Below are 13631 nucleotides of genomic sequence, written 5' to 3'. Positions count from 1 at the left end.
ACTAATGTCCCAGAAACAGTTGAAGAAACAATTCACAGAGGGGAACCAGGGAATTGTCAGAGGCTGAAGATAAGGTTGGGTGCACCAGACAATGCATCATACTTTCATGCCATTCCACCAAAATAATCATATTTGAAAGACCCCCCCCCCCTTCAGTGACAGAAATGGCACTTTCAAATATAAATATACCCAGAACCTGATTTAGACCACATGGGGCCCTAGGCCCCACTGATTTGGGCCCTCTCTGCCTCCCTCCACACTTAAGCGGTTTAAGTGTTCTGGACAATGCCAATTGGACCTTAGTTAGGAAGGCGCTGTAGACTATATTATCTGGCTCAGATTACACCATTGAAAACAAAACAGCAGTATGACATCATGTGGGGAAGGAAGGCCAGACACTACACATGATAGATCTACTGACAGAAGGAACATCCCTACTAAACATGAAGGGAATAAAGCAAGGCAGATCAAAGAGTACCAATCAGGAAGAGCAGCCCCTTTATATGTTTAGGTACCAAGACAATCCTACACCCTCATTTATATGCATATCATAAAAAGAGATCTATTTTTTGCCTATGATCTTGAAAAAACAATAATCAATAGAGACTGAACCCTAATTGGGCATTTTCAACCCTACTCAAAAACATTGTGCAAACTAGCTGAGCTTAATAAAAGTCAAATCATGGATATTTAAACTAAAACATAATATTAAGTGGTTGGCAGTACATGGATGCTGTACGGATGGATCATCATGTTCCATTTTCTTGCAGTAGCCACATGCTCGTCTATTCTGGAAACATTATAAATGCTGTGTATATACAGTACACAGAACAAATAAATCAGGACACATAAGAATCCTAAAAGCATAATGCAAGATGGGATATGGTTGAATTGTACACTATTTTCCACACTCTGGAAGAGAAAGTGGAGAGAGAAACTACCAGCCAATCAGCCTCTGGCATTTTACTAGCTGTGCTAGAAAAATGATAGAAGGTGATTGGATGGTACTTTATCTCTCTACCTACGATTTCATCAATCTCCCCTATATTTGGTCACATTCTCACTAAATTGTTTTGAATTACCATGTCCTGCTTTCAAACCTAGTAATACAAGCTCAAAGACATCTGAGCCCAGCTGAAGGGATCTCCAGGTAGACACTTCCATAAACAGTTGTATTGTTGAGGGATCAAGAACACACAAGAAAGAAACTATTAAGGTTAAAAAAATACTAAATAGAAAATGGTTTGTTCATTCCATCATGTCAGCATCACAAAATATTGATCTCCGCAGGCAAAAGGTGTATGCAGCTTTGCAGAGACCAATCTGGAAGGATGGTCTTTATAGCAATTGTCGACTCTAGCATGTGAAAGTATTTGAAATAAGTTATATTTAGTCTGTTTGTAACACGAGCAGATGTTAAGTGGGAGGGTTTAACGTCCTATGCTGGTTTCCTTTTGTTTGATGTCTTTGGACAAGGGATAGGTGCAAAAAAATACTTTATTGCTTAACATTTCTCAGTGTAGTAGTTCTAAATATGACAGTTTCTCAAATAAATGACAAAGTTTAAAGGGTTCATACATTGTTAGCTGTGCATATACTGGAGTCTGTCTTAATAATTTTTAGAAAGTCTTCTAACAAGCAGATGGGAAATTTTGCAATGTTAAAATACTATCTAAGGGAGACACTTTAGATCAGAAGTTTATTATAAGTCCTTCAGCACTTTATTTTTTTATATATATATTTCATGTTTGATTTTCTTTGACATTACATAGCCATTGTTCTCGGAGCTACGAACAGTTTATGACACTATACACAAATTACAACACAAGCATTTAATGCCATTAGAAGGGACAGCACAGAAATAAAGGAGAGCCTATGAACCCTAAGTAACTCAATTATCACATCTTTATTTAGAATCTTTCCAGGTCTAATAAACTCATGAAGCCTTTTACATACATATAGAATTGTGAATATTATTAGTGATTCTTATGCTGCGTGCACACTGTCAGATATATTGGTCGATCAATTGATCGGCTAATATAGTGGGTGGCGGTCGGCCAGTGTTTACCAGCAATATATCTGTGAATTACGTCATTCAGACATATCGTGTCGGCTCTGCTGCCCAGCAGATGGAAGATATATCTGTCCATCGTGCAGTGTCTACCAACTGCCCGTACACTTGCAGCAGCAGAGGCTGTGGGGAGGGGGGTTGCTTCGTGGGACCCGCGGCAAGGAGAAAAGATGATGGTTGTTCATACACACTGAACAACCATCATCCACAGATAGATCGGTCAGGTGTGTTGAGTTTGGGGTTCAGTGGTCTTCTAAAACAAACACCTAATAGTATAAAATAAAAAACAATCACGTCCTAGGTCAAATAATCTAAACTTATGGAACAGCAGTGTTTACCAGAAACATTGCAGGTACTCTGCTACAATATAAAATACATTTAGTTAGCTTATCATACTAATTGGTCACACATTATAATGAGTCAAATTGAATCCATATTGATGCCACATTCCCAAAATGCTAAACCACAGCCTTTTCAAAGCTCAAAAATCAAGACCGGTTGGTGGGTATACACAATATGAAAGGGTGTCGCTATATATTCTGCTGATTCAAGTGATGACACAAGTGATACCACTATCATTCTTGTACATTTGTATATGTGCAATATATTCTAAGGCCGGGTATACACCAAAACTATGTAGTTCCCAACTGACGGGATTGATGCAACGATACATCGGTTGTACATACATACAGAAAGTTATATCACGTGATATATCGTTCACGGCTGCATGTGGTGATCCGGCGACCGACGGTATGCAATCACGGGTACACATTAGACAATGTGCTTAATAGATCGTTATAATCCGCAAAACTATATATAGGATTATATATCGTCTTATGTGTACCCAAAATAACAAAGAGTTGGGCTGGACTGGTCATCTGGCACTTTTGGAAAAAGCCAGAAGGTCCGATCCAGCCTCCTGAAAGTCAGGCCGAGCAATACCACCTCTCGGCGCTCTGCTTGACCGGCATGCAGAGACACAGGGCGTGCCACGAGGCCACGTCTCCTTAACTAACGACACACCCGAGACAGCCACTTTTTCATGTGCACACAGTAAGGGATGCCGGGGTGAATTACAGCCCCAGTCCATCTGTGACAGAGTGTGCTTTTATAATTAGGCCTTACCAGCACAAATAAAAAATGTATTTAAAAAAAAATTAGAAATATATAAAAATAGGGTTGGTTTTTTTTAACCCCTAATTTGCGTCTCTTCTCCTACAGACACGGCTGACTCTCTGCTGCTTTTTAAAGGTACGCCAGCTGTCTCTTTAATATGCCTGTTACTCTATTGGGTGATTCTCTGTGTGACGCACAGGACATTTACATATATACAAGTACGTGAACTGTTTCTATATGACAATTTTTTTTTTCTGGTGTCCCTGCCTAAATACTTTGTGGGTAGAAAATATATACCAGAAAAAATTTCACTACAGTAAACTGTTCCTTCTGGACTTTTTGAAAACTCTGCGTGATGCACAGGTCTCAGAGTTCCCCTCTAGAAAAACTGAAAGATTTGCTGCCTATTGGTATTTAGACCCACTTTATATAAGCTGTCATTCAAGTATGCAGCTTTTTTAATTTTGACACTTAGTTTGTGTCCTTAAATGCTTCACCACAGGCATTCAACAATAGACATGCCAGCTGCTGTGGAACTAGACATCCCAGCATGCCCTGCCATAATTTTAGTATGCCCTGATAACAAATCTCTGGCAGGGCATGCTGAGATGTGTAGTACCACAACAGCTAGAGGGCAGCATGTTGAATACCCCTGTATTATAACATAAATGCTGTATTTTGTGTACGGTAAACCAATACAGGTTGAGTCTCCCATATCCAAAATGTATGGGACTAGGGGTATTTTGGATATCAGAATATTCCGTATTTTGGAATAATTGCATACCATATTAAAATGTCTTAGGTATAGGGCCCAAATCTAAACACAGAATGCATTTATGGTTTATAATACACCTTATACACACAGCCTGAAGGTAATTTTATACAATATTTTCAATAATTTTGTGGCTCAAACAAAGTTTGTTTACATACATGACATTTATTTTTGTGTCATATACACCTTATACACACAGCCTATAGATCAATTTATACTTTATTTTTAATAATTTTCTGCCTTAAACAAAGTTTGTGTGCATTGAACCATCAAAAAGCAAAGTTTTCACTATCTCAGTCATGCTAAAAATATTCCGTATTTCGGAATATTCCGTATTTCGGAATATTTGGATATGGGATACTCAACCTGTACCCCTTTTCCACCGAGTCAAAACCCAGGTTATTGCCGAGTCAACCCAGGTCGGGCCTCAGTGGAAACGGCTCCCAAAAAAAGAACCCAGGTCCAGTGACCTAGCAATCCAACCTGGGAAGAAAGCAGGGCTGAACACAGGTAGGACCCAGGTTCAGGGGCAATGTAATCGGGTAACCCCCATTTACAGCATGGGGAGATCAGAATTTCCTGGCGCTTGGAAATGTCGTCATCTCCAAGCACCAGCAGAAGAGTTCCACTGCACACGGGTGCAGGGTGAACTTCGACCTGGGAATAATCCGGGTCGAAGTGGAGTGGAAACGGGGTGTGAAGCCGGGTTCAGCCCATGTTCAAAATCCTGGGCCGGACCCAGGACTTTGCTGTAAAAGAGGTTAGGCATTGGCTCACGAAACACTCCTATACAATCAGATAAACACTGATTTACAGAACTGGGTATAGCCACTAAGGAGCCAACTAACAATATTCTCAAACGTATCACCATTAAATTCACGGGATACATACTCTTGTTCTACATTGATAATGTCAACAAGCAGGAGATTACCGCCAATATAAAGACACAGGTTAAATGCAACTTGAAGCATTATAACTGTGTGACAAAGCAGCATGTTTTCAGTTATACTGGTGACATTGTTATTATGAATGTTGAGATGCAGACTGCATATCATTTTCAGTCCCCATAAAAAGATATGGGGGCTGCTTTTACATTCAACAACAGAGTGACTGCATATATAGCTCTAGTTACTGTGGTACACTCAAATTAAATTCCCCCTTTATTTAAATAACGCAGCAATCCTCTGACAGCAGGCGTTTGCCATCACAACTACTTTATCAAATAGGGAAGACAGTTACTGAAAGGCACAAATCTGCACTGAGGTAACCAATAAGCAATCATCTTATCTGTCTAGTTTAGTTATACAATGGAAATAAATCTGACTGGTTGCTATGGTTTTACTGTAGCCATGCACCTTTGAATAAGGTTAGTAAATAACTCCTACTGTGTTCCTTATAGTACTGCAGTGTCTTACATAGCATTTGGAAAACAAAAATATAAAGCAGAAACAAATACGTATATTCTACGTTTTGAGATTTCCAATCTAATGGTGCATACACATGGTCAGATATGTCAGATGAACGATTTGAACGATTATTATGAATGGAATCGTCCAAATCTGACTGCAAACCTCAGATATCGTTATCTGACAAACGGGAACGCGCATCGTTCAAACATGTCAGATATGGCAGATTTTCCTTCAGATATGAACGATTTTTAAAATCGTTATTGTACAAATCTGAAGAAAATCTGACAGTGTGTATGCACCATTATGGAGCATTCACACGGTCAGATTTGTCAGATGAACGATTTTTACCAAAGATTTGAACGATTGAGCGATTTTTGACTGCATTAAAATGAATGGAAATCGTCCAAGTCTGACTGCAAACACATCAGATGTCAGGTATCGTTATCTGACCATCGGGAACGCGCATCGTTCAAATCGTTCATCTGACAGAACTGTCAGATATGTCAGATTTTCCTTCAGATATGAACGACTGAACGATTTTTAAATCGTGATCGTTCAGATCTGAAGGAAAAATCTGACCGTGTGTATGCACCATTAAAGTTGCTTTTTTAGAATTTAATTAGAGAAGCACATCTACTAATCAAATAAGCATAGAAAGAATTTTGAGGTAACAAATGGTTGTTGTTAGATCCAAGTTGAAGAAAGGACCTCTGATGTCACTACCACGTGACAGCTATGGCAGGGCCGACCAGCTAGCAGTGTTACTATCCACGTGGGCATAGGGGGGGGGGGGGGGGGGGAAGGAATATAAACCTGTGGCGAGCAAAGAGAGCCACCGTGATGTGAAGCAGGGGATGCTTTTAGCTCCCCCGTTTTAAACCTTGCCCTTTTGTCGCGGATCACATGGTTGTGACATCAGAGGTCCTGTAAAGCATCTCGTTCTAAACCTAATCGGTAATAGATCCCTGGAATAATAGTTATAGCTACATTTTATTTAACTATTCTACAAAATGACAGGTTCTCGAAGAGCAGATTAAAAAGAAAATTAGTACAACATAACACAAACTGTGCTTCATTGACATCCTAACTAATCTGTACTATGCAGCAATGTTGGACAGATTGGGTGGGCCAAGCATATAATTTTTTGGGAGAACATCATGGGTGCATACATTCACTAGCACAAGGGAGACCTTCCACCTCCATTAGTAATGACTATACTAGACCACCAGCCACTTTCATTAGTAATTACTATACTATACCCACCAACCACCTCCATTAGTAAGGACTATACTAGACCCACCAACCACCTCTACTAGTAATGACTATACTAGACCACAGGTTCTAAAACTCAGTCCTTAGGACCACGAACAGTGCATGTTTTCCAGGTCTCCTCACAGAATCACAAGTGAAATAATTAGCTCCACCTGTGGATCTTTTAAAATGTGTTAGTAATGAATACACCTGTGTGACCTGAAAAACATGAACTGTTTGGGGTCCTGAGGACAGAGTTTGAGAACCACTGTACTAGAACCACAAACCACCTCCGTTAGTAATGACTATACTAGACACACCAACCACCTCCATTGGTAATTACTATACTAGACCTACCTCCTTTAGTAATGAATATACTAAACACACCAACCATCTCCAAAACATGTAAGCATCAGCCTGACACACGATTACTCTAGCAAACTCAAGTCAACCAAACAACAGGCATTGAATGAAGTGGTAGATTAGCAACCAAAAGACTGGGGCTACCAGTTATCTGGTACATCCTAGAAGATGATCACTACAACCCAAACGGCTGCTAGCCAGGCCCAGCTCCTGGCATGTTCCGTATGTTAAGTCGCACAGGGGCGCCGGCTTGAAAAGTGTCCCCGCCCTCTACCCAGCTATGGCTCTGATAATATTATGGGGGAGGGCGCAGTGAGGGGAAAGGGGAAAGGGCAGAGGCAGTGCACGGGACGGCGCTGGGTGCCGAGTCACCTAGCACCAGCCCTGCTATCAGCAACCTCTCTGTTTTTCCTTTTGAGTTTTTTCAATTTGAGCAAAAAGCCTTTTTACTCAAGCCAGCCTCTAATGTAATTTGTCTGACTGCTAAGTTTTACATTTGTTAATCACATAGAGATTTAAATTCTTCAGACAAGTGACAACATGGAAGACTGATTTTATTACTATTATTGTACACATTGTCCATGATGATAGAATAATTAAGGACTTTAAACCCAGGTATTCTAAGAAAAGAAAATAGTATTGGAGATAGATAGATAGATAGATAGATAGATAGATAGATAGATAGATAGATAGATAGATAGATAAATTAATCCCTTAGCAGGAGCAACTCTCTCTCATACAATACTGGCAAGTCTATTTTAGTCACTATTGGTTGCAGAGGATGGAGTGTGAGCAGGAGGGCCAGCGAGAGGTCATAACCTCTTGACTGTTTAACCCGATCATTCTTTCTGCTCCCTCCCCACTCCCTCTACTGCAGTTATTCCCAACCTCAGTCCTCAAGGCACAGTAAAGCTGCATACACACGTAAAGATTTTCTGTCCAACCATCCAACTAGTTGCCTGGTTGGAATGAAAATCTGGTAAGGTATGGGAGTAACTGATGATCAGCAATTTGCTGCTATATGCCAGAAAACAGATGAAAATGGTCGTCAGAAAAGTTTGTTAAATGTTTGATCTAAACAATTTGTTCAAACAGTTTTTGTCCATTTTCTGGCATTTGGGAGCAAATTGCTGATTGTCATTTGCTTTCATACCTGACCAGATTTTCATTCCAACCAATCAAGTAGTTGGATGGTTGGACAGAAAATCTTTACGTGTATGTATGCAGCTTTACAGTGCTGGTTTTAGTGATATCTATGCTTACGCATAGATGGTTAAATCAAAACAACTGAGGTACTAATTAAGTCAAGTGCTCAAGTATGGCTATACTTAAAACCTGGACTGTTAATGTGCCTTGAGGACCGTGGTTGGTAAACCCAGCTCTACACCAACCGGCCCTGTCATATGGCGCAAGTGCACAAAGTTTAGCGGCGCAAATCGGTTAAACGTATCTAAAGTCAAACATCGCACTCCCATTTGGGCTCCATAGTGCAGACTTATAGCACATTTCTGCTCACAGTCTCAAGAGTGCGAGCAGAAATGAGGGTGCTGGCAGCTATTCATAGCCGAATGGAGCGACCATGGAATTTCTGCATCGGGCGCCCATTAGTAATGGATGCAGGGGAATACAACTGAATCGCCCCCGCAGCGACCCTATCGCAGTACAGGGAGAATTACAATAGTCCAAACAAATAATATAATAAAGAAAAGTTAAAACAGCTCACAGGCAAAAAAATTAATATGACCAAGGTAAGCAGTGGCGTAACTATAAATTTTGCTCCCTCATGCCAAAAAAAGTTTCAGGTGTGACCCCTCCCCCACCCTCTCCCCGCCCAAAGATCAAACACACCCAAAGACGACGTTAAAGGTGTGTGGTTACATGATACAGTAACGTGCCTTACACATTATGACACACTAAGTAATGCCACTTATAACAGTGTACCACACCAGAATGCCCCTTACATCACATTATGCCACACAGCAATGCCCCTTACACATGCCACACAATAATGCCACGTATAACACAAAGACATACAGTAATGCCCTTATAACAAATTTATGCCACGCTGTAATGCCCCTGTTTCACATTATGCCACACTAATGCCACATACAACACATTATGCCACACAGTAATGCCCCTAATAGCACATTGTGCACACAGTAATGCCAAATACACATTATGCCAAACAGTAATGCCCATTACATCCCACCCTGACAGATCTACTTCACCAACCCTCCTCTCTGCTCCTGCCAGTCTGTCACCTCAGCTCAAGACAAGTTGCACAGATTTTATGGCCAGCGCTCACAGTAATGCAGTGGCGTAACCACTGCCCCCGTCGCCCCCAAGCTACCCGGCGCCTCCAAGCCACCGCGGGGGCAGTAGTTACGCCACTGCAAGTAAGGAAAAAAACAAATAAGAAAAAAAATACAGGACAGCACAAAAAAAAAAAAAAATTCCAACAATGAGAAATTAACTTGGTCAGGAAGTTGATTTCAGAAGCAGAGGATGTGCCTTTAATAACAGCTGTGAATGTTAGCAGGTGCTTCTAGATTTCTGTAAAATATATAGACTCCGGTGCATCCAAAGTGTTCTTCAAGCTGGGCATACATTGCCAGATAAAATGCCTGTCAGACAGACATTTTATCTGGTAGCCTGACTGACACCCTGCAGATATTGCGGGCATACACTGAGATATCTCACAGTGTATTGGCCAAGATATCTGCGCTCCCCCCGGGGAGGAGACATTTTCCCGTTCCGTCCCTGGGAAGGAACAGGGGAAAGGTCTGTCAGCCGCGGCTGGTCATACACTGCCCGATGCAGTCGACATTTACTTACAGAATACTGAATCGGACAGGCATGCCCAACCGATCAATATTAACCCTCTGCACACACTACAATTATCGGGGCGATTCGCAGGTATCGGGCGGATCGCCCCAATAATAGTATACTGTGTGCCCAGGATAAGTAGTGTTTCTGTGTCTACGAGGAGACATCAACATAACTAAATATGAATTTCTGGATCAGTGTGTAACATTATATAATTATTATGTTTTTTTTCATAAAGCGCCACAAAGTTTACAAAGCGCTATAAAAGGTATACATAGAAAAGAGTAACAAGGTATCAGAGCATAAACACCATATACAATGGAAAAAAAGCACATGTACATAGAATAAGTATCAAACATTCATATCACATTACAGACTGGGTAGGACAAATGACAGGGGCCAGGGTAGGGCAAAAAGCTGAAGATCAGTCGCGGGAGGGAATCGATTCAGTAACGTTGTGATCCTGTATCCTACTATGGGTGAGCAGACAGATATTTCGCAGATCAAGCGATTGTTTGCAAATGTGCATGCACGAAAGCCGCAATGCACAAGCGCAGTAATAACATTGAGGTTACTCTTGTACATAGGTACCACTCGCAAAGTGAGTGACAGATAGTCAGTGTTTGGGGGTGATAACAAGTGGGGTTGTTAGAAAAACACAGGTGGGTCTGACCATTAAACGCCGTTCCATGGGGCGTGCATAAATTAGCCATTGCAATGACCTTTGCAGCATGAGAGCTCTCTGTGTGTCAGGAAACTTGCAGTATTTGTGGCAGGTCAGACTTCACTAACATGCTGCGTGACTGACCAATGTGCGGCAATGGTAACGATGTTTACGTTGTTGCACGCTGTCAAATGGATATGAGAAGGCAGCAGTGGGCGTCCCTATGCCCAGCTAAGCTTTGGAAAGCATTAGCATATTATAGAAACTGCAATCTGTAAGAGATCGCAGTTGTGGGTGCATTAGCGCACACCTATGAATCAGGCCCAGAGTCACTAAAGCGGAGGAAGCAGTGCACTGGTGACACATAGGGGAGAATTCTGTAAGCCGCTGCTTCCTGGCGGGTTGCAAGTGAGTATTTTAAACGGCACCCGGGGACAGTGTTAAGCACGCCGGACTTTACATGGACTGCGGGTGCAGTTTTAAATATGGACCCGTAGCCCGCTGGGAAGCAATGGCTTACAGAAGCCGCTGTTTTGTAAATTCTCCCATAGTGTGCTAGGGAAGAACAAGAGGGTGGAGGGTCCTGCCTGTAGGAGCTTACATACTAATGGGAAGTAATAAAGTAATATAGGTTTGTATTTGGGATTTTTGTACATGGATGCCAGGTTAGGAACTTTGCATAGCCATCCTGGAAATGTCCATGTGTATAACCTGACCAACTTCAGTCATTTATGAATAGTATTCACTTTTATTTATTTGGTGTTACTCATTCATTGCATGTTAAAACAAAATTAATTTACCTATTTTTAAAATATGTACAGTATGTGTTCTATCAATAAAAACACATCATGAAGAATACTGTATGTTATTCTAAAAAAAAAAAAAAATTGGTTGCTCAAATATTAGTAACTGGTTTGTTATGGGCCCTCCCAAGCCACAAGATTATCCCCTGATCCAAAGACTGGAACGTTGCATTGCCACCACTTCTGAGGATGTGCTCCCATGACATACATGTCTCTAATATACTACAGCCCCATATAGTAAAATCATTTTAAATAATATATTTGCACTGGATAAAAATATTCTTTGTACCCACTTAATACAGCTGGCATCATGAAAAAGATGCTGTAATAAGGCATTGAAGTCATCCAGGCAGATTGGTTATAGGGGGAGCAGTTGGGGTGATTCCAGGACATCATGTGCTCATGTGTCCATATCTTCTATATAGGGACAACACATAGGGACATGTAAGGGAGTTGGCTAATCCCACTGAAACCCCACAATGGCCACTGCACTTTCGTCATGGCCACTAAGGTCACACCAGGACTGTATGAGCTCATTCATGCAGATATCCTAAACCATGCATCCCAACCCATTTTACCATAGAGGTAAACAAGAACATGTGTTAATGCATTATAGGTGCAAGGAGAGCATTTCAGTCATTTCTGCATTACATCAGGTCACAGAACATTGTAAAAGATCAAGAGGGCGATTAATTAAACCCAGAAACATTAAAGCCACTCACCAGAGATTTGTTGCAGTGAATCACCCACACTATAAACGCATCCAGCCCTTGGCATTGAAGATCTGCCTTATAAGTAGACGAGTGAAAAGTTTTAGCAATGCAGAGGATCTGGTACTGTATGTCCACAGCAGCCTGCGAGCTCTGAAGCCACCCTGTGCGGGCTCCCATACGATGGGGGTCTGCAGTGTGCAGATGAATGGGTGATCTGGGCGTTGCTGTCTATGCAGCTGCTGCATTGACTGCTCTCAGCTCTGGAACAATGTGTGCAGCCCACGCCCAGGGAGCTGCTGGATGCCACGCCCACCGTGGGGGAGTCAGTCATCAGGTGCATCAGAGCTGGTATTGGGTGATGGGGGCGAGTAATAGCAGATAACCCCGCCCGCCCGTCACTATCTAACGCTGCAGCATGAGGAGTAGATCTGCAGTCATGCAGTGTATGATGGAGAACAGTAAATAGTGTGTATGCAGCACTGATTACAAGCATATTCAATTGACTAATTCCTTGTAGGCTCGTGTAGTTCTATTCTATTGTAGCATGTTGCATTTATTAAGCATATTCCTATAGTAACGTGCAGATGGTAACATACAGCCTACAAAGCGCAGACATCAGGAGCAAATATATAGAAATAGTACAATGACACTTTCTTCCTTGTGACTATTTTATATACACTGCCTGTTACCAAATACAAATCATTTTAATATATTAACCCATTAGCCATCTTGCTGTGTAACAAGTTCTATCCCTAATGTGTCTATTTATTTTTCACATATGTTCAAGATTTCCAAAGGTAGCCCCACTCTTCTGCCATTGGGCACCTTCCATACAGAGCAGTTATTTTTATACAAATCAATTCCTAGGCACACATGGATAAATGGGTATATTTACTAAAATGCAGGTTTTTCAGGTTTTTAGAAGTGGAGATGTTGCCCATAGCAACCAATCAGATTCTAGCTATTATCTTCCAGAAGGTGCTAAATAAATGTTAATTAGAATTTGGTTGCTATGGGCAACATCTCCACTTCTAAAAACCCGCACTTTAGTAAATATTCCGCAAGGAAACTATTGGAACCAAGGTTAGTAGATACTATGGACTGGGCTGGAGAGGCTCTGTCCAAGAAGAAAAATATGTGTCTTAAATGACAAATGTGGAGGTCTGCTTATTGTAGGCAAAAAGCCATAAATCCTGTGGAGAAAGGACCTGTGGACACCTCCTTTCTTGGAGCCTGATCCAGAGATGTACACCGTGCTAATGCCACGGCAGCTGCAATTTGTACACAGTGGCTGTGTGAAAATATGCAAATGTTGCAGACACAGGGATGTGTATTGAAACCCCACCGGTGACTTTGCAAATCCAAGTGACTGCGTGCAAAGACACAGCTCGGTCGCAGTTCGGTCGCAGTTCGGACTTCTGAGTAACCCTGTGGTCTCGCAGAATTGCCGCCGGAGCCATTTTTACAGTTGCAGGCTGATACACGCCCTAAAAACAGTTGCGACACAACATCTGTATTGCGTCCGTCTATGAATCAGGTATTTAGAATCTACTATTGGTCCATTTATTGGTTCAAAACCAGATAACTCAAAAGAAGGGGAACTAACTGCGCTGGTATATTAAAATACAACCAATGTATAATTA

At 41.4% G+C, this 13631-nt stretch overlaps 1 protein-coding gene across 1 annotated transcript in view; it reads right to left on the bottom strand.

The window, feature by feature from the left end:
* Window positions 1–12234, bottom strand: part of HRAS (HRas proto-oncogene, GTPase) — a 64868-nt gene extending 52634 nt beyond the window's left edge. The window contains exon 1 of the mRNA XM_088471068.1: window positions 11998–12234. The gene's annotated coding sequence lies outside the window, so the exon portion shown is untranslated. The remainder of the gene's footprint in view (window positions 1–11997) is intronic.
* Window positions 12235–13631: the final 1397 nt, after the last annotated feature.

This window comes from Taudactylus pleione, unplaced genomic scaffold (genome assembly GCF_031769625.1).
Source record: "Taudactylus pleione unplaced genomic scaffold, aTauple2 ptg000109l, whole genome shotgun sequence".
Lineage (NCBI taxonomy): Eukaryota > Metazoa > Chordata > Amphibia > Anura > Myobatrachidae > Taudactylus > Taudactylus pleione.
This window is presented reverse-complemented; position numbering and strand designations above follow the sequence as displayed.